This window comes from Strix aluco, chromosome Z (assembly GCF_031877795.1).
Source record: "Strix aluco isolate bStrAlu1 chromosome Z, bStrAlu1.hap1, whole genome shotgun sequence".
Lineage (NCBI taxonomy): Eukaryota > Metazoa > Chordata > Aves > Strigiformes > Strigidae > Strix > Strix aluco.
In genome coordinates this window covers 32,308,786-32,328,980 of record NC_133971.1, presented here as the reverse complement: position 1 = coordinate 32,328,980, position 20,195 = coordinate 32,308,786, and the positions used below count along the sequence as shown (strand labels likewise).

Here is a 20,195-nt window from a genome sequence, read left to right as displayed (position 1 = left end):
TGTTTTTTTAAAATGAGGAAGACACTGGAAAGAAAGTGTATTTTACTGAGAATGGGAGAAAAGGAAAGGAATAGAAAGACTGAGCTCCTTCAAAGCCAATTAGTATTTTTGAAATGGTAGTTGCTATGACTAAAAAAAGGGACAGAATTATTGAAATATGAGATAGAGAGAGCAAAGACTGATGAATGATAAAGGGAACACATTGCATCATTTTTACTGGAAGAATTTCATATGAAGTAAACATCCTAAGGGAAAATTCTGACTGAACCTCTTCAGCAGTGGAGGTCTCCAAGAAGAATTGTACTGGTGCCTTGAAACTACTCTGACAAGCGGAACAGAAAATTCTGCAGGAGCAAAGAAAGCATTCTTCATTTATCTTAGTTAAGTTTTAGCTCCCAAGTACAATAAAGGCTGTAACCACTGTTTTCCCATTAGATATTTTATTTATGAAATCGCAGCATATTTAATTTACTTTTCTAAAAATACACCTTTCCATTGAACTATTTTTTAAATACATTTCTATTATTTATTTTTATGTTTTTTGGAAATACATGTCCTAAATAAACTTACAGCTCAGTGACATTCCTTTGCTCATTATATTTAACACTCAGTTGGTCCCTTGATTGAATGCTTACAGAAGGACCTATATCATGTATAATTTATGTCTCTTACCCTGTCAGTAGAGCTTCACTTTAACTATTCACATCTGAAAAATTACTCATTCATCTAAATATTTTCAAAATTTTCCCTTTAGGTTAGGGGGTGGGAGGTATTTTGGAGGTTGACTTTTTTCTCTCTTTTATTGAACTTACTGACAAAAGGAACAGCTAGAGTAGTAGAGCACTTTTTTGTCTTTAGATGGAAACTACTACTTCTTACACATTTTGCTAGAGCCTCTGGAATCATGTGACGAGAGGGTGGAAACTGCATTGAAATCAAGAGCCATGTTAACATGCTTTCTGAACAGATAATATACAAAACAATTTACTCAGATGTGGTAACTTTTTGACTCGACTCTTTTGTATTAATTCGCCTTTTTACCATTCCTGAGAGACTTAATTTCTCTGGCAAACATCAATGCTATATTTCTGTGAAGAGCAACTTTTACATGTTCTCTCTTTAAGGATTTCATGTACCTCTTAATGTAATTTCAACAAAAAAACCCAAGTATAAGAGAACTAGCAAAATATATCATAATAAATGTTAATACCAGTTTAGAATATTGTTCCCTTAGTTGTCTTAAAAAATACAGTAAAAGTACTATGGAGAGTACTATAAAATCAAATTCTCTTCAGGATCTATGAACCAGAGCTAGATCCAGGGCCAGATTAAAATGAACAAGCAGAGAAGTTATTTTGTTGAGCTTGGCCTGGCACAGAAGCTTCCACCAAAAATGAAACTACAAAGAACAAAACAGAACCAAAAAATAGTTGATGGCTGCAGTGTCTCCTCTTGGGCCCTGGGGCATCTGCTGCACAGAGAACAGATGCTTGGATTTGCTCCTCTTGACTACCTTCTTTCCATTTTTGTGTCTGCTGCCACAGTCTCATAAATCAAATGAAAATTGGTTTTAGCCATACCTCTTCTGTTCATTCTTCTTTGGCCAGCAATGTGGGCAATATATAGTGGAAGACAGGATGGTGCACATAGGATGTATCCACTGTTTCCCAGCTATGGGCAAAGTTCCAGCCCATGGTCCAGCAGGATGAGCTATTCTTAAGCCAGCCCATCCTCCACTCCTGTAAGACGGGACAGTAAAAATAGTCAGGGAAGGCAGGAAGACTCAATTCCCTGTGTTGGACATAAATCTACAAGTACCAGAGGCCTTCTGCAAGAATAAAGGCATGCCAGCTCCACTTCTCTGTGCAGGCTTTTAACATTCACTGACCAGGTTTACATAACACAAGTTTAATTTTTAGAAATTAAAATATATTGGTGTTTACTAAGGAAAACTGCTTGTTTCTTTGTAAAATGTATGAAGTAGAGCAGTTTTTCAATGGAAGAATTTGATTGCTTCAGAACTGTGTCCAGCAACAGCGTAACATTAAAATAACAGCTCTCCTCTCTATCCAGGTTCTTTTAAGATTGACCAGGAAAACAGTAAAAACTTTGGTAGAATATTGAGGATAAGTAAATCATTTGTTGTGGAAAATATAATCAAAGAAAGGTTTCTAACCAGCATAAGTCCTTGTCAGTGCTATTTACAAAACCACCCAAAAGTCCCTTCTCTGTTCCTCTACCAAAAATTATGGAGAATAGTTCTGTAATTGTCTTTCAATTAAATGAACAAAAGGATTCTGAGTTTAAAACCTTCAGCTGCAGTTCAAAACACAAATTTAAACTGAAGACATTCTGCCTCTATATCTTGAATCTGATAAATCCTCTGTCATGGTTAGATCCTTTGAAAACAAATATATCTGCTTAAGAGAAAGGTGCAGCACCTTTTAAGAGTAAAAGAGATGCCCTTCAGAGCTGCCTTCAGACCTTATAGAGAGAGTCTCTGTATTTTTCACTACATTAGCTGAGTAATGGATCAGGTTCTTTATTCTACGTCTATTCTTATGTTTGCATTTTTTCAATTTGAAATCAAATTATTTATTGATTGCATGCAAAGAACAAGCACAGTACATGATACATTCTAAGCTCCAAGTTTATAAAAAATATTTCTCTTCCTACAGGCTATGACAATGAATATCTATTTTGACACACTGAAAATGATTTATGTTTCTATAAGTTATAATTTGAAGGATAGGTTTTTTTTGGTCTTTTGTATTCTATGGATTTCCTGTTACATAGATTGAAACCAGAGAAAGTATGTGTCCTTTTAAATTGTATAGAACTCTTTGCTGTTAGAGATTGAACATTCAACAACAGGGTATTCCCTTCACTTGGATTCAAAATTAGAAAGTAAAAATTAATCTTATTTGTCAGAGTTTTTAACTTAACTTATTTAATGGAATAATATAGTATGTATTTCACAAAGTTTTATTTTGCCTCTTTCTTTTTCCTTAGGTGAGAAATTCAGTGGACAGCACCAAAATCTACAAAGATTCAAAGTAAGATTTCCCATGCACTCACTTTCTGAATGTTCATTGCTAGACATTTTTGCTATGTTAGTTATTTTTTTCTAAAAGGCCTGACTTCTTTTGGTTCAGACTTTTTTGTTATAAACCACAAACTTGCTTCTACTTGGCAATATTCCATCTTGGAAAGTGTATCCCTTTTGAAATAGCAAGAAGTTCTAGTCAGGAAACAGCATAATGCTTGGATGAGAAGACTGTGTAATAAACTCTTGTATATATCTCCTAAGGTGCAGGAGTGAGACCATAGTTCAGATTATGCAGTGTTGGAATAAAAGAAAGTCTCATTGCTATAGTGTGATTCCTAAGGTGTGCTATAAATTAAATGGAAATTTAAGGAATGCATTGGATGAGTAACAGCACTTACAACAAAGAGCACTTCTAGTTGTTCTGTCTTGTGTGATATCTCACATTAGCCTTTGTACCATGAATAATTCTCATCTGTAAAGGCAAAGTAAAACTGGAAAGCAGATTCTTGTAAAAAAGTATTCTACAAGCTATAGCTGTATGCAAAAGATATGTCAAACCCTTAATACTCTTTTCACCTACTTTGTATAAGATAATACGGCAGTTAGGCACATACGACCTGACCTATCTCTTTTTGATGAGTAAGGCAAGGTATTAATTGACTTGGCTATGAAGAAGATCAGTACCTAGTGAGAAAACACTTTATGGCTAGTAAAGCATCACAGTAAATTTGTGATTATTTCATATGTGTACAGACAGTTTGGCAATTTATAACACATTCCATATATTATGTAATACATGGATGATGAGGTATAGGAAATTTGAGGTTGTTGATCATATTATGAAACAGGTAAATTATTTCTGTATTCAAGGGGAGTCTTCAAGTTTCATACATTAACACATTACATTTAACACATTGATAGCAGAACTGAAAAAGCTGGTGAAAAGTAGTATCACATATTTTTATGGAGTTATTAAGTTACTTAGAGAAGTAAAAATGCTGACTTCATTGTGGAGAAAGACAGAATTCTAAAATTATTAAGTGAATGGACAATAAAGTGCCGCATGAAATTCAGCATGCAGTAAATGTGATGTTCCCTGAAAAAACAGTTCTAATATCACAATAATTCACAATTTGAAAGTGGTTAATTTCCATTTAGAGTTACATAATTGTTGTGGGTTGAACCCAAAGGGCAACCGAGCACCACACAGCCATTCACTCACACCTTCCCCTCAGGAATGGGAATGAGAAAATAAAGCAAAAAGGCTCAGAAATAGAGATAAGGACAAAGAGGGATGTCTCACCCATTATGGTTAAGGACAAAAGACAAACTCATTAAGGGAAGAAAAAGATCACTTTAATTCAAACACTAACAACACTTAACAGACAGACTGGGACAGTGAGAGGCATTACCACATCTTAAAAACACCTTTCCCCCACCCCTCCCTTCTTCCTGGGCTCAGTTTTTGTTCCTGATCTCTCTACCTCCTCCCCCTCAGCAGCACAGGGGTAGGGGATGGGGGTTATGGTCAGTCTGCCACTCCTTCATCCTCATGGAGGACACTCTTCTCATTCTTCCCCTGCTCCATATGATTCCCCTGTCATGGGAGACAGTCTTCCATGAACTATCTCCGGCATGAGTCCTTCCCACAGGCTGCAGCCATTCCCATGCTGTTCCGGCATAGGTCACCCCAGCATGCTGGAGTCCTCCCAGCGCTGAACTACAACACTGGGGACTTCTCAGAGTCCCAGTCTCCTTTAAGCACAGACACCTGCTCTGGTACGGGGTCCTCCACAGGTGACAGATGAATCTCTGCTGGACCATAGATCCCCATGGGTGGCAGGGGGGACGGTCCTGCCATCTCACCACGGGATACAAGGGAGTCTCTGTTCTGGTGCACCTCCCCCCTTCCTTCTCCTTTCTTCCACTGATGGTGTTTGCAGCAGTGTCTTTCTCATAACTCCTCCTCAGAACTCCCTCTTCTTCCTCCCATGTTCCCTTTCTTAAATACATTATCACAGAGGCACGGCTACAGTAGCTAATTGGCTTAGCCTTTACCAGAGGCTGGTCCAACTTGGAGCCAAGGGAGCTTCAAGAAGCTTCTCACAGGGACCACCGCTGTAGCCCCCTCCCCACTACTAAAAATCCCTGCCACACAAACCCAACACAATAGTTCGTATCAAAAGTAAATACAGCAATCTTGGGTAAGATGAAGAGCAGGACAAAAAGGATGATCAAAATAATAAGACAGGTTTTGTATGAGTAATGACTATATATCGAGCATTCTTCACTGTGGAACAGGGATAAACTGAGGAAAGACCAGACAAAGGTTTATAAAACCATGTCTGGTGTGTAGAAAATAAAAACAGGGAACAATCATTCTTTTTTTTCTTCCAGTAAAAAAACATAATCTGAAAACTGAAAGTAAAAAGTGCAAGGTTCAGAATAAGTAGCGTTTATAGGGAAGATGTGAAAGTCCCTGCAAAAAGTTTTTTGGGATTCAAAATTTTCCATAGACTCAAGGAAAATAAGGAAAAAATGTGGAAGAAGAATCCCATAAAGCTGTAAATACACTGATACTCCCTCTGACTTCAGAAAGTCCCTGAGGTGCAAGTGTGTGGATAAATGCCCAGTGATAGTATCACTACATATCTGTGCTGTTCTTACACTTCCCAAAATTTCCATTATTGGGCACTCAATAGACCAGGAGAGCTATTGTGATACAAAGATCTTCGGCCATTCTTGCTATTATGGTACAGTTATAGAATATTCTATCAATTGAAAAGTAACACATAGAAATATAGCTAGTGAGTTAAATAAATTACCAGACACATACTTTAGTCTCTTTCTAGACTCCCTGCTTTAATGTAATTTTATACTTTAAGTCACTCTCAATCTTGTGTTAAGTGGTAGTGGCAATATCAGAAGCCCAGAAAAAGCTTGTTGTTCCAGCAAGATTCATCCTTGTTTGGTTAAATCATGTTGGATATTCACAGCAAACACAAACTATGTTTTGTACAGGCCTCAATGGAGGGAGCTATTCTAAGCCATAAGAGACAATGAAATATCAGTATTTTCTTCTCAGATATTCCTCAGTGAGATGAAAATAATAGTGGGGAAACTGTTAGAGATAAGGAGGAAAACTGACCACACCAAGTAAGAAAGATTGTTGTGACTCTAGGAATAAAATGGGGCTTATGAACATGAGAGAGAAAATGAAAGATTAACAGGGATAAGCTACCTAAACACGACATCCCTCTGTGATCAAAATTCAACTGATATTTAACTTTTGAATAGAAAAATCATTCTTTAGAGTCTTCTCTTTAAAAAGTATGTAACAACTGGGGTCATTTCATAGGGAGATTCTTGTTTGTTTTTCTGTGGAAAGAAGTGAATATTAAAAATGACAATATGAAAACACTGGACAAAATGGGAGAAACTATTCTTCTCACAACCACCAATACCTCTCTTGCTTTTTATTTTTATTTTCCATATTGTCACTAGCTAGATAAGTTTCTGTTCTTTATGGCTTATATGTTGAAACAGGATTGATGAGCACACACATCACTGTAGTGTTGGAGAGGGGCTGTCCAAGAGCTGTGTTTATCTGCAAGAGGTGTTACTTAATAGCATCAACATTGACTAGTACAAGGCATTATTTCTACATTTCCTTTCCCTCTCTTTCTGTCTCTTTATGTTTCAAGTCAGAAAGAAACAATAGAGACAAACACTGGAAGATGATGTCTAGAGCTAATTGACTAGCATACTTAAAGTGGGTTGTGGTTGCTTAGAAACACTTATAACCTTTATCAGAAGCCTGATTATTAAATAGTCTGCAGGACAATGTAGGACAACATGTTTTTACAAGAGCAAGAATTACAGTGAAAGATGGTCTGTGGCTTAATATTAAAAAATTGTAAAAATACAAATAACATTTTTTTAAGCCCAATTAAACAACATTACTGAACAAATTTAGAACAGTGCTTTTGCCAGTGCAGTAAACTGACACTCAGTGTCCTGACAACTGTGGGCCAACTAGCTGTTTATTCCGTAAGGCCCTCTGTTAATTCCAGCACTAGTTATTACTTCTCTGTGGTTGATCTTGAGAGCTTGTAATTTACTTATTATAGCAAAGTGCATATTATGTAGGAAGAAGCTGATTATGGAGATCAAAGGACACAGAGATGTCTAAAGTGCAGCAGCCTTTTATTATATAACACCTTTATGACAAAAAATCTTACAAGTGAGGGAATACTCAAAGTCTCAATTTTGTAGAGGATAGGGGAAGAAATATGTCCTGATATTTCCAATACAGATGACTTATTAAAAACATCTAATCTATAACCAGCTATATTTATCTGTTGAAATCTCATTGTCTAATTACATATTTTTAAAAAATATATAAATAACACCTATGATGTAATTTGTTTTGGGATCCTCCATGACAAAAATGTTCATTCTTTCTAAAGTATCAGGTTTCTTCACAAAGCATTGTTGAAATCTCAGGGAACTTTGATTTTCCAAACAATGTGGTTCTATTTCCCTGCTACACATGAAACTGTTCATTCTCTGTTGCAGCAATGAGGTCACTTAAAACATTGAATCTTCATGAAAGACATGGATATTATAAAAACTGACAGGTTTATAGTACACTTTTTTCCTTTCCTGTAGCCTAGCACAAAGTATTATGCAAAGGGTAGGATAAGAAAAATTCTCTCCTGTCTGGAGATTTAGATTCAGTCTTAAGTGCCCAAGTTTCGCAAGAAAAAATATAAATCATAGCAAAATTATAGCAAGTCTGGCCTGTATCTGAATTAACAAACAAGGACAATGATTTTAACAGGGACTTTTTTACTAGGCAATTTATTCTACTATTTCTAATTACAAAAATTCTAACTGTTCTAGAGCAAATTAATAGCTGTTAATACCCACCACCAAAAAATAAGGTAAAAGGAGTGAGGGGAAGACAAGTAGCATAATTAATAAATCAGAAGCTTCAGTGTTAATCAAAACATACATTAGCAGGGTTTCAAAGCAAATGTAATCATAAAAATATGATTTTTCTATCCTTATTTATTTATCTTGAGAAGACATTATAAATGATGAAAAATATTCAGTAGCTTACTGATCAAGACTAAACTTCTTGATTAATTCTTGAGTTAAGGTTCTGTAGAAATAGCTAGCTTTCTGATTCCTATGGACTTTTAATGTAAACTTCCCTCTACCACTACTAACTGGGATGAAGTCTGCAATGAAAACAGGAAGAATATTTAACCATAAAATGAGTGATAATAACTTCACCCAAATTCTGACACACACATAAAATGCTGTCACGTAGATAAAGTAAACCACTGCAAAATTGAAATTGAAAACACCATCCAAACTCCCTATTAATCTAAATTGTTATTTGTTGCCATATTATATCAACATTCAGTAGAAAACTATTATTCAAGACCATAGTATGCCTTTAACAAACAACAAATTTTAATAGAATAAGCAACAAAGTAATGTTTATCTTATTTCCTGTAGATTAAATCCTTTCTATTTTATACTTTAATGAAAGGCCATTAAATGAAACTATTATTGGAAAAGATGTACACAGGAACTCTATTTAGGAGAATTGCAGTTAAAAGCATATTACACCTCTGGACAGCAATAAAGGAAATGGGCATGACTTCTTCAACCTCAATGAGTCATATGCCCTTTTTGGCTTGAAAAAATGATCATTTTTTGGAAAAGGTTAGGGGTTGTCATAAGATAACTCACTGGGACATAAACTTGTCACAAGATATTTCAGAAAATAGAATCAGTCTTATCATTTGATATCATTCATTTAGTATTTTCACATCAAGAACTTCATTAACCAAGTTCATAGATGTAATTGTTAGTTTCTATCAGAGAAGTTATTAGGCTCCCAGGATTACAGCACGGAATTACCTGGCAGTTACCGAAGAGGAAAAACTCTTCACATAGTTTTTGTAATTTTATATAACATGTTCCCGGACTTGCGAGAGTTCAGTGTGGGATTTTTTTGCTTTATAAGGATAGCATATTTGAAGATGACCTAAAAATTTGTGGGATGATAAGTAAAGACCATGTCCCATTCAGGCAGTTTTTTATTCAAATTCTACTGGAAAAGAGCAAATAATTTATTCTTGGTGTTGTAAAAAAAAAAAAAAACAAAAAAAAACAACCAACAGTTGGGAAAGCCAAGGAAGAATATATTTCGAGTGCAACTAAAAAGATTTGCAAGAGTGTGATTAAATTAAATTTCATGAACGCTTTATTGTTTTTCTAACTATGAGAAAGTTTCTAAGTGAATTTCCTTTACAAATAAAAACAGTACAAATATTTTTTATAAAATAAATTGGAATTATGAACCTTAATCTTTGGAGATGGTCTTACATTGTTGTTTCCATAATTTGAACTAATTTGACTATCCTAGAATGAACTGATGAAAACATTTCTTCAATGACTACTATAATAATAAGACTCTACTTATCATTATTATTTTACAATAGTACAGTAAAATTTTATAGACCTTAAAGTGTATAGTATTTTATTCCCTCTGTCATCACCTAGATGATTAATGGAAATCCAGTGTTGAAAAGACTTTGTAAACTGTACCACCATCCTATAGAACAGATGTTAGCTGTCTCTTCCCTTGAAACTGACAGAAGGAGATTGCTTTATCAATTGGAAATTGAGAAGGAAAAGACTTCAGATTGATTTATTAAAACAGCATGGCTTGTGATTTATCATGTCAAAAATTGGTGGGAAAAGACCATTAAGTCAATTAAAATAGGAATAAGTATACAAGAATGAAAACAAATGGCAAGCTGTACCCTTTTCCCAAGTTATTGATTAGGTCATCATACTATATTGACCATAGTGTATGACTATTTACATAATCAAAATCTCTTTATGTATAAGTTTGCATAAAGGCACCAAGAACCCATTTTTTCAGCCATTTAAACTCTCATTACTGAGTTCTGAACACAGGATCGTATAGCCAAGGGAGAGATTGAACTCCTTATGCACGTTTAAGTTCAATGTGAATTCTTTCCATTTGCGTAGTAGAACTGAATTCCTGGTGGGATGAGAATGACTCCAATTTTCCTTCATGTATGAATGTGTAACTCTTATTATAACAGTGAATATCTAGATTTGAGTTCTACTGTTTTTTAACTGGATAAAAGCACTAAAGTAGGCAATACCTTAAATTGATACCAGCTGAACATTTACTCCATTTAAGGACTGTATGAGCACTGACTACATAATTGCAAGACAGAATCCACAGGTTCCAGTGGCTCTGAATTAAACTGACATGTTACCTTTGTGTTTACAAGACAGGAAATTAGCTGAAGCTGTGAATCTAAACATGTTTTGGACTGATTCCATGCCAGTTTTATTAAACATGTCATTAATATGCTATTTTCTTTTTTGGATGGATTAAACTTGTGGGGACTGAAAAACAAATTACAGTCTAGACACCAGCAATTAATGTTGTGAGTCCCGTTCTCTTGCTGTGGGCACTGTGTATCTTAATAACATGTTTAAAGTTTTAGCTTATTGTTTCCCTTGGTTGGATGCTGCTATTGGACTATTTTTTTTGTCCTGCTGTAATCACAGACAGTAGTTCATCTGACATCTTCTCAGCAATCAAACTGATTATTATTAGACTGCTTAATAATGTATTTTAATGCTGATATTATGATTTGTTCATGGAGAGATCTATTCTTTTTTCTTCCTGTAACCACTTTGTCCCAGTTTGGTGTGAAATAAAATGTTAACTGAAGCAAGCTATCAGTGATTCAAGAGCAGTGCATCACTAAATATTTCTTTATAAGCATTAAGCAGTGTCTGATGTAGGAGAGCAGCATTGTCAGCCCTATAATATGAAGTCTAGTAACAAGAGATTTATTCACTCTTTTTAAGATCTTGTATTTGTTCTGGACAAACAGGACTGGCAATTGAAGAAAAGGGCAGGCATTTATGTTTGATCATAATTAAAGTATATTCTGAAGTGTTGTAAACGTGAAAAGGCTAATGAGTTGCTAGTACGGATCCAGTGAAATGTTTTCAGAAGAAGCAAGGAAGTTTTTAAACCATTAAGAATGCCTTGAAAAGACTCCAGTTGGAATGCTATGCAAGTCTGAATGTGAGAAAAATTGTGTGAAGTACTCCCATGGGGCACCAGTCAATTTCTCCTGGAAAAGTTTCACTACTAGAATCCACCATTTGGCAATCTAATGTCTCACTTCTCAGTAATCCCTACCCCTACACTCTGTCCCTAAACATGTTTTGGAGTATTTTACTGAAAAGTAGCTCAAACATGCCCCTTTATCTTGATTAGGATTAGTTTCTAGACATATAAGTCAGACAAAACCGCATTTCCCTCAAGCTGCAAATTTCTGCCAATATTTTATGTCAATTATGCCACACATATATAGACTAAAAAAAGTAAACAGATGAAGATGTGAAAGAGTCTCTAACACAGTTAGGAATATTGAGACCTTCTCTCTCTTCAGTATAGACCAAAAGGTACAGGCTTGTTAAACTTAGTAAAATAAAGGCTGTGAGGCTAAATAAATCCATTATAAATACACTGGAAAAATGTACTTATTATAAATGTATCTAGAGGATAAATGCCAGGTAGGAAAAACTAATTTACAAGATATAATCCTGATATAAAAAGAACCAGAGATTAACATATCAAATTAGAACAAAGAACATAAATTAACGGGTGTTTAGTTCAGTGTTTGTGTTTTTCTTTCTAACTGTCAAATGTGTGAAGTCCTGGAACAGCCACCCAAACAGTGACAGGGAGGAACCAACACAGTTTCAAGACAGATTTCAGTAAACCTTTGAGTGAGTGACTGACTGACAGGAGAAGGGACATTCAGGTTGCTGGTGTGAAACTTCAGGCACTGGTTTTGCTGGGCTCCCTAAGGGGGAAAAGGGAGGACAATTGATTGTCTCATGTCTTGCATTACATCAGTAATAATTAACAAGAATTTTGATGTGTTATGCTGTATTAATCTCATGCTCCTTGATTTCACCACTTGTAAGGAGGGGTCAGAAAGATGCTGACCTCCACATTCCTTATGTTGCACAGCTTGGTTTTGAGGCTAGGGGGTATTAGCCTTTCAGCGAATATAAGATGAATGATCAAAACAGCAGCAATTTCATGATGTCAGGATGACTGTTCTCCTGGTGCCACTCAGAACCACCTCCTGTTTGGTGTTACTGTTCAGAAAGCTGGCTGAAACTGAATTATGAACCACAGGGAAAAGTGTGGACCAAGTTTAAGACATGTTTACAGACAGCTTTTTCTGTCATTGCCTATGCCTTGCCTTTCTTTTCTGCTACCTTCTGATTATTTACACATTATTTCAGGACATACACACATCCTTGTCACTGAAAACCTGTGTCGCTTCCTCTAATGGCAGTAACACTAATATTTTGCTTCTGATGCACACAGGATTTTTTTTTACCTCGTTTCTGTTAGTCATTTTAAAATCTAGGTTACGCACAGGTCTTTGTAGGGAAGTGGTTAGGCATTCAGTTCATTATATATAACTCAAGTTATTTTGATTTAGGTTCAAAATTCAGCAAGATAGTATCACTGTCAAGTCTTATCTCTGGATCTCATTATGATTTTACATTTCAGATAAAGGTTTTCTACTTGCAGGAAAGTGAATGCCCATGGAAAATTAAGGCGCAATTCACAGTTACAATTAGAAGAAAGACAATCACTCATTTTTGAATGTAAACATAACCTATAATTCCTAAATAGTCACAATATTAGTATTAGCAATAAGAGGATCATAAAGGCTTAACATGGTTATCATCCACACGGAATTAAGAGTACATAAGGACCCTGATCTATGGTAGTGTTACACTATAAATTATTCGTGTCTTCCTGTCATATGGAATATTTCTTGTTGTCTGACCTGTAACTACTGATGCTAGGATGCCAGAAAGACTTTCTCGAAGTTAAACATTGTATTGTTTCAATCATTCATTAAAAGACTGATTAAAGTGTGTCTGCGAACAATGCTTATCTAATTTATAATTATACACATAAGTGATAAACTCAGTGGATCACTCTTTTTTTTTTTTTTTTTTTTTTAATCTCAAGGGATGAGGTTTGAATCCAGCCAGGATCTTAAGCAGATTTTCTGTAAAATGTCTTCCATAAAATAAGTGTTTAATACTTCAAGGCTTTTTTCCCATATCTTGCATTATTTTAAAAACATTTAACAATAAAAAGTTTATATAATAGTTATCTCAAACCTCCCCACTTCTTAGCAAACATAACTTTGGTGCAAGGGTTAGAGAAAACAAGATCTTCATTTTAAGGATTTCTTTATGTTGAATGTCTCACCTTCATCATAGGTATTCCACCTCACATGCACACATTGTTTTAGAAAAGAAGATATAAGATGATGGCAACAACAGTCCTTGGAACTCAGTTCTAACAGCTAACATTCAAGCATTTCAGTTATAAAACACACCTCTTTCTTGAAAGAGGTAAAGTTAGTCATCTACAAATAAATGGGCAAGTATTTCACAGTGAATCCAAAAGCAGAGATAGGCATGTTTACCGTGCCCAGTGGGTCACATTGACAGAGATGCCTGCACTGGCACAAACATCCACCAGGAAATCCATAGTGCATGGTGCAGAGATATATGGGTGAACTTGCTTGATTCTAGAAGCAGAATATCATGTTCATGAAGCATTGCCCCTGAGCTACTGAGTTCTGAAAAGTGCCAGGGCTTGTTAGCTCACAGCCTGTGCCTTGCTAGCAGAGGCATACTGCTTCTAGATGAGAGCTGGCTTCTGTGCAGCTCCCATGCTCCCTGGTGCTGCTACAATCACATTAGGATGGGTGAAGTGGATGCAGGTGTCGTGATTACTACAGTGTGGGCAGTCCCGTTCTTATAGGAGAAAAGGCTCCTTGTGCTAGACTTAATAAATGCTATACCACAGCAGAAATGATATCTCAACATTGCATTAAAATGATAATTGACATTTGGTACAGATACTAAATTAAATAAGCACTGAATTTGGAATAGCCTTAAATGATGTATAGCTAATTTTTAGGCTATGAGTTTTACCCATGCGTCCAATCAGTTAAATAGTTTTTTGAACTAGATGGAAATTTACAATTGCATAACATTTGCTTATTCATATACACGTACATAATATTTCCTGTTTAAAAATATATTTTGAAAATTATAATTTAATTTAAAAATCAAAATTCTTTTAAGAATTACAATGTTTATAACATGTTTTCATTAAATGTGTTGGTTCATATCAACATTGTGCCTCATAACTGAGCCACAGAAAGCAATTTCAGCTTCTAAAGAAATTGTTTCTCTGAGTATTCAGCAGTAGCTATTCTTAATTTTAAGATATGTACACTCCATCTTAGAATATGTCAACATATTACTGATTCCTAAGAGTACATATGATTTTATTACAGCTACTAGTACTTCAAAATATTTAATGAAATATAAAAATTAAGTGCATTTTGAACATTAAATGCAAAAAAAATCCAGAAATTTTTTTCCTAAACGAATATTTTCAGAAATTCTGCTTCAAAGCACATTTTTAAAATAGTTATTCTTACACAGGAAAGATATTTCTTATTACTAGAAAATATCTGAACCTCTTATATCTGAAAGCAGAAAAACATGACTGGAGACTATTGAGCTCCAGAAGGGAAATTATCTGTCTGCTTCAAAAACATTTTGTGTTTCCCTGATAATATTTTAACTAACAGGTATCTACGTTTGGTAGAGTATACAGAAAGTTTATTTTTTGTTTAGAAATTGGGATTGACATATTTCTTAAACTGCTTTTGCTTGAAAGACTAGCTTGTTATGGCAGATCTGTCTTGAGATGGGTGGCAAGAGGAGGAGGAGAAAAATACAGTTTTCTAAGTTCTCCACTGCAATTCCTTGGACAGCTGATGGGAACTATCAGAAAGCTTTTCAATACTATTACTTATCTTTAGACCATTCTTGTACTTACTCTTCTAATTATCTCTGTGGGGTTCAGAAAGTAGTAAGAAGTTCGGAATCTACATCTACTGCCTATTAAATGTGTGTGTGTGTGTGTGTGTGTGCAGATATTGTGAGCTCCTTTTTTCCTTTGTACTGGGAATAGTTACAGATGCTTTTTTGTTGTTGTTGCTTCCTAATCTTTTCTGGTTCAAAATCAATGCTAAGGGAAAAGTGTGGTTCGTATTGGATACTCAGATTTCATTTTAGCTATGAACTTTAGCTCCACTCACTAGTTGGTCTTTAAAGGGCAAGATAAATACCCGTAAGTGAAAAATGGTGCATTTGTATTCTTTTTAAACAAACAGAATTACGTGTCTTAAAATCAAAGGTCATCTCTCTTTCTAGCTCTCTTTCAGCTTTTCTACCTTTCGTTCCATCAGAAACCAAGGAGTTATATTGATTACTTACTCTTTCATTAGATCCAGTAATTTTCTGAGACTTTAAGTAGCATATATGTCATTAAGTCCATATGAATTTTGTTCTTTAATTTTCCTGGGATTGTCAAAGTGAAAAACTTACAGCAGAAATAATTTTATGTCAACTTAAAACACAGTTAATGCATTAGAAACAGAGAGAGAGAGGATGTTTTGTTTAAAACAATAAATTTTTCCAATAGATAACATTTTCTTCTCACATTCTTCTTCCAAATTCCTTTTCAGGAGAGAAAGGAGAAGGGAAAAAACGAAAAAACAAACTAAAAAAATCAACCAACCAACCAACCAACCAACCCCTAATCAACAAAGATTTAGCCTTGTATAAATACAACAAATTCAAAAGAATCCACTTATTGCAAGTATGGCCTTATTCCTAGTACTCAGTCAGCCCCATGTATACTAAAACTACTATGCCTTTCTGCATCTGTTCACACATGCCCAGCGTACCCAGTAAGACTGTAGCATACTTCACTAAAACAAAATGCAGGGAATGTGTACTGGGCTTTGAAAGCCTTTCATTGTCTAAATAAATAAATGGAATAAAAATTACCATTTTTTAGTCATCAGTTTCAGCTGAAGCTGCACTTACACATCATGGCAGAAGTTGTCTTTAATCCTGTCCTTTAATCTTGCTGCTCTTTTTCTTATGTAGACAGCTATGCCTGTACAAAGTCTCACTGTCCCCTGGTACAGAGGTTTCCATTAGTTCTCAGCTATCTCCCTCTCTTTTCCACTGACTGCATACCTAGAGGGAGTTTATTTGAACACTTCCAATTCAGAAATCATTGTGTTAGAAAGAATCTTTGAAAGGGGTACGTACTGGTTCTTATTTTAGCTAACTGAATTGGTAGATTTCTACCTTTAATACAGGGATTTGAGGTGGTTCAGATCCTAATGTTCCTATTTACGCACAGAGACTTTGCTTTATGTGTTCAAAAGTCCTGCCAAACTAGGTCCCCATCTATAGTATAGCTATTTTGGTCCAGAATCTCCTGTTTCAAACTTTGATAAAGTGGAAACTCCCTAGAGAAAGGGGAAGTAGAGAAAAAACAAGGATTTATTACTGAAATAGTCAAAGGAAAACTTCAATGCCAGTTCCTTTTTGCTAACCTTTGGAACAGAAAAGAGGATTGTTCCTTTTCCCACTCCCCTAAACAACAATGCAGACAATAATGGTTAAAATACTTTTTCAGCAGAAAGGTTGTCTAACAGTAACTTTGATCCTGTATTTGCATCTGTCAACATGTACACTGTACACAAATGATATTATTGTGTAAAATTTTTCAGAAGGAACAGCACAAGACAATTAAAAAACAATTATACACCATATTTGTCAGTAACTATCAGCATTGATATTAATACTGAGGTTTATAGGAAACATTTCCATTGTAGTTTTGTTAATCCTAAATTACCTTTTTAATGAGGGAGGAAAAAAGGACATAAATTACCTCTAGTATGTTTGCTTAGCCTCCCGAATTTGCTATTTACTGATATATTACAATATGAGAATATGGGGAGGTTAATGGTTCTTTTTTCCTCCTGCTAAATACCATTAAAATAGATCTGAGGATAAACTATGCAGATTTAAGAGTGGAAGAAAAATACATGCTATTGCCTGATGCTAATTACAGTGTTATGAGGCTTTCTGCTCCACAAGATTCCATTTAATTACAATAGAAAAAACTGCTGGAATAAACTGTTAATCAGAAGTATACAGGTAGTTTTTCAATAACCCTTTGCAGTTTAGACATACATATTCCTTTTATTTATTATTATTCTAGATGGATAAAGATCAAAGAAAGATGTGAAAAAACCAAAATACTGCTACTATGAAATTATGACATTTCTTGTTATGCATTATTGCAAAAATAGTAATTAATTTAATTTTGTAATTTTTATCAATATATGCAAATCACATATAGAATAATGTATCTGAGTGTCGGTTGATGTCATTAGTGGTACTTAACAATTCTGAACTGTATTGGCGTATTGATAGGCAACTGAAGAGACTGAAATAAGGATTTGCTGGCCAAAGTCTGAGCAGGTTTTTGTCCTAGTGCTCATCTTTATAGACATCTGGATAAGATCCATTTCAGTCTTGTCCTTTACAAGCTATATTGCTACAGGAGCATTCCCTGAATGAAAATCAGGGACTTAGCACCACAGTACCTTCATGTCAACTGTACTAAATACAACTGACCACTTGTACTAAGTACAAGAGCACTGTTACAGTAAACAATGTAAAAGATGAATTTGAATTAAGATCAGGAGAAAAAAATGCACTCTGATGGAAAAAGATGATGTATTAGATGAACTCTTAAAATCAATTTTCAATACTGTACATTCTCTAGTCTGAAATTCTATATTGCTGGTGTTTTATTCACAAGTTCCGTAGTTGCTAGTCTGGCATTCTGTTATGGAGGAGGGAAAAGAAGGCAGAGCAGTACTCCCCTCGCACAGTAATTTTTTATGTAGGTGGACTCAGAAACTTATATATAAACACACTTTATGGCAAGTAGGGTTTGTAATTACCAATAATATTATTTTTGTTTCTTCATGTTTTTTCAGGAACCTGTAGTCATCTAATAATCGTCTGTAAATTGTTTCATCTCCCTGAGAGCTCTCTTGTTGTAGCTTTGATCTGTCAAGACAGTTAGTGATCTGGGACCTGCTTCAAATCTTCGATATATGATTTTACCATGTGATGAGTTGCTGTTTGCCACTGAAACACCAAAGTAACACTTATTCTAGTGTTCAAGCAAACTGAATAATTGTCCTATTTTACACTCCACAAAGTAGAATTTAATCTGAAGCAAGTTTTCTTTAGTTCTCGTTGTGCATAAAATACTAATACCCATAAAATCACCATGGAGGAATTTCTGTGATGAAATGTTAATGAATAATGATGTGAATTCACTTAACACACTTTATTTAGTCATAAACCTTCTCATTAATAACCAAAGAACTGCACAGCTATGCCCATGTTTCACATTAGATTTTTTTTTTTTTTGTGGTGGTGTTTTTAGATGAATGAATAGTTATATTTTTGGTCTTTGTAGACTTTACAAAATATCACTTTCTGACTCATTCAAGTTCTTTCTCTCCAGGGGATGAATAAATTACTTACACACAGAAATTAAGGTTTAAGGAATTTAAGTAGTGGTAAAGAAAGTTGTTTTGGTTTTTTTTTTAAAGCCTTTATTTTAAATAGCTTTATAAATAAATTTTGTAAATATAAATGCAAATTATGCAGAGATTAGAAGGTTTTTACACTTTTAAAAAGGTCCATTCTAAACAAAACCTTTGGGAGAGGTAACGTTTTTTCTCCTGATTTTAAAATAAATCCTAAACAAAATTTCTCAGAAAACTCAGGAATTCAGAAATGTTTTAACCATTCCTTCATTTCTCATGCATACTTTGTTAGGTTACAACAGAAACTTTTGTTCCATTTTTTTAAGAGGAAGGGGGTTCTAGTGAGTAGACTAGCTTTTTAGTAAAATTTGTTATAGGTTTGTCATGAGCAAACTGAGAGCTTTGACAAGGAGCCTTTATAGACTCTCTGTGCATAACAAAAATCTGTCATTTAAGAAGGACTATCAGATAAGAAAATGTCAAAAGTCAAATATATTAATAAGTGAACTTTACTACATTAAGATTTTTCTTATTTACAAAGAAGGTAACAGAGATTCTTATTGTGTCTCTTTCTTTCTCTATTTTCCTCCAAATATCAAATATACTTTAAACAATTAACAATACAGAACACTGAAGAGTACCCTACCACTGTTTCTTTTTGTGAATCAAAAATAGTTGCAAAAAGATATTTGCAAATTAGTGCCCCCTACCTCTGAGGCAATCTTAAGAGATTGCACCAGGACTTAACTTGCAAACCACTGCACAGCCTTCACCACAGAAGATAAAACATGTGATTATGGTTCAAATAGTTGGCTCTTGCATGCTGAAGGCCCACCTTTTAATTGCTGCTCTAAAGAATGTGTAAAGGAATTAGTAATGAAATAGCAAACTAGTCTAATAAATAATGTTGTGGCCCGTACATAATAATGAGCATAGCAGCTGGCAGACAGCGTAAAAGGCACCAGAAATTAGAATATTTTGGTTTTCTTATTTGGTCTGCTGTAGAACAAGACTTCAAGAGGAATTCTTCTGTGCTTAAAGACACACTTACATAAACAGCTAAAAACATATCCACTACATGTCCATACACACGTATTTTGCATCTGATATTGTTTCTTCAGTATGCTCATTTACCAGAGCATCCTTTCTTTTGCATAATGAAAGATGTACCATTCTCATATTCCTTACAAATACATGAGCTGTTAGCTTGAATTTTCATCTGGGATAAATTTCTTATGCATAAATATTTTCATTCTGGTTTATGTCATCTCTCGTCCACAATAGAACCTTTATCTATCATAGCATAGAAGAAATAATTAAAGAACTAGCTGCCAAAATTCAACACACAAAAAATTTGGGTGCAAAATTACAGTACTTGTGAAATACAGTTGCTTAGAAATTTGCTTCAGACTGATAACAATTATTCTACTTCTAAAAATACTTTGGTGCACTGTGACCCTAATAGAAAAAAAAGAAAAACATTTTACAGGGAAAACATAAACATT

At 34.7% G+C, this 20,195-nt stretch overlaps 1 long non-coding RNA gene across 2 annotated transcripts in view; it reads left to right on the top strand.

Moving 5' to 3' along the window:
* LOC141918564 (uncharacterized) overlaps positions 1–3,128 on the top strand; it is an 846,297-nt gene extending 843,169 nt beyond the window's left edge. For both annotated transcript variants that reach the window (XR_012621719.1, XR_012621720.1), the window contains one exon: positions 3,013–3,128. This is a non-coding gene — a long non-coding RNA (uncharacterized LOC141918564). The remainder of the gene's footprint in view (positions 1–3,012) is intronic.
* Positions 3,129–20,195: the final 17,067 nt, after the last annotated feature.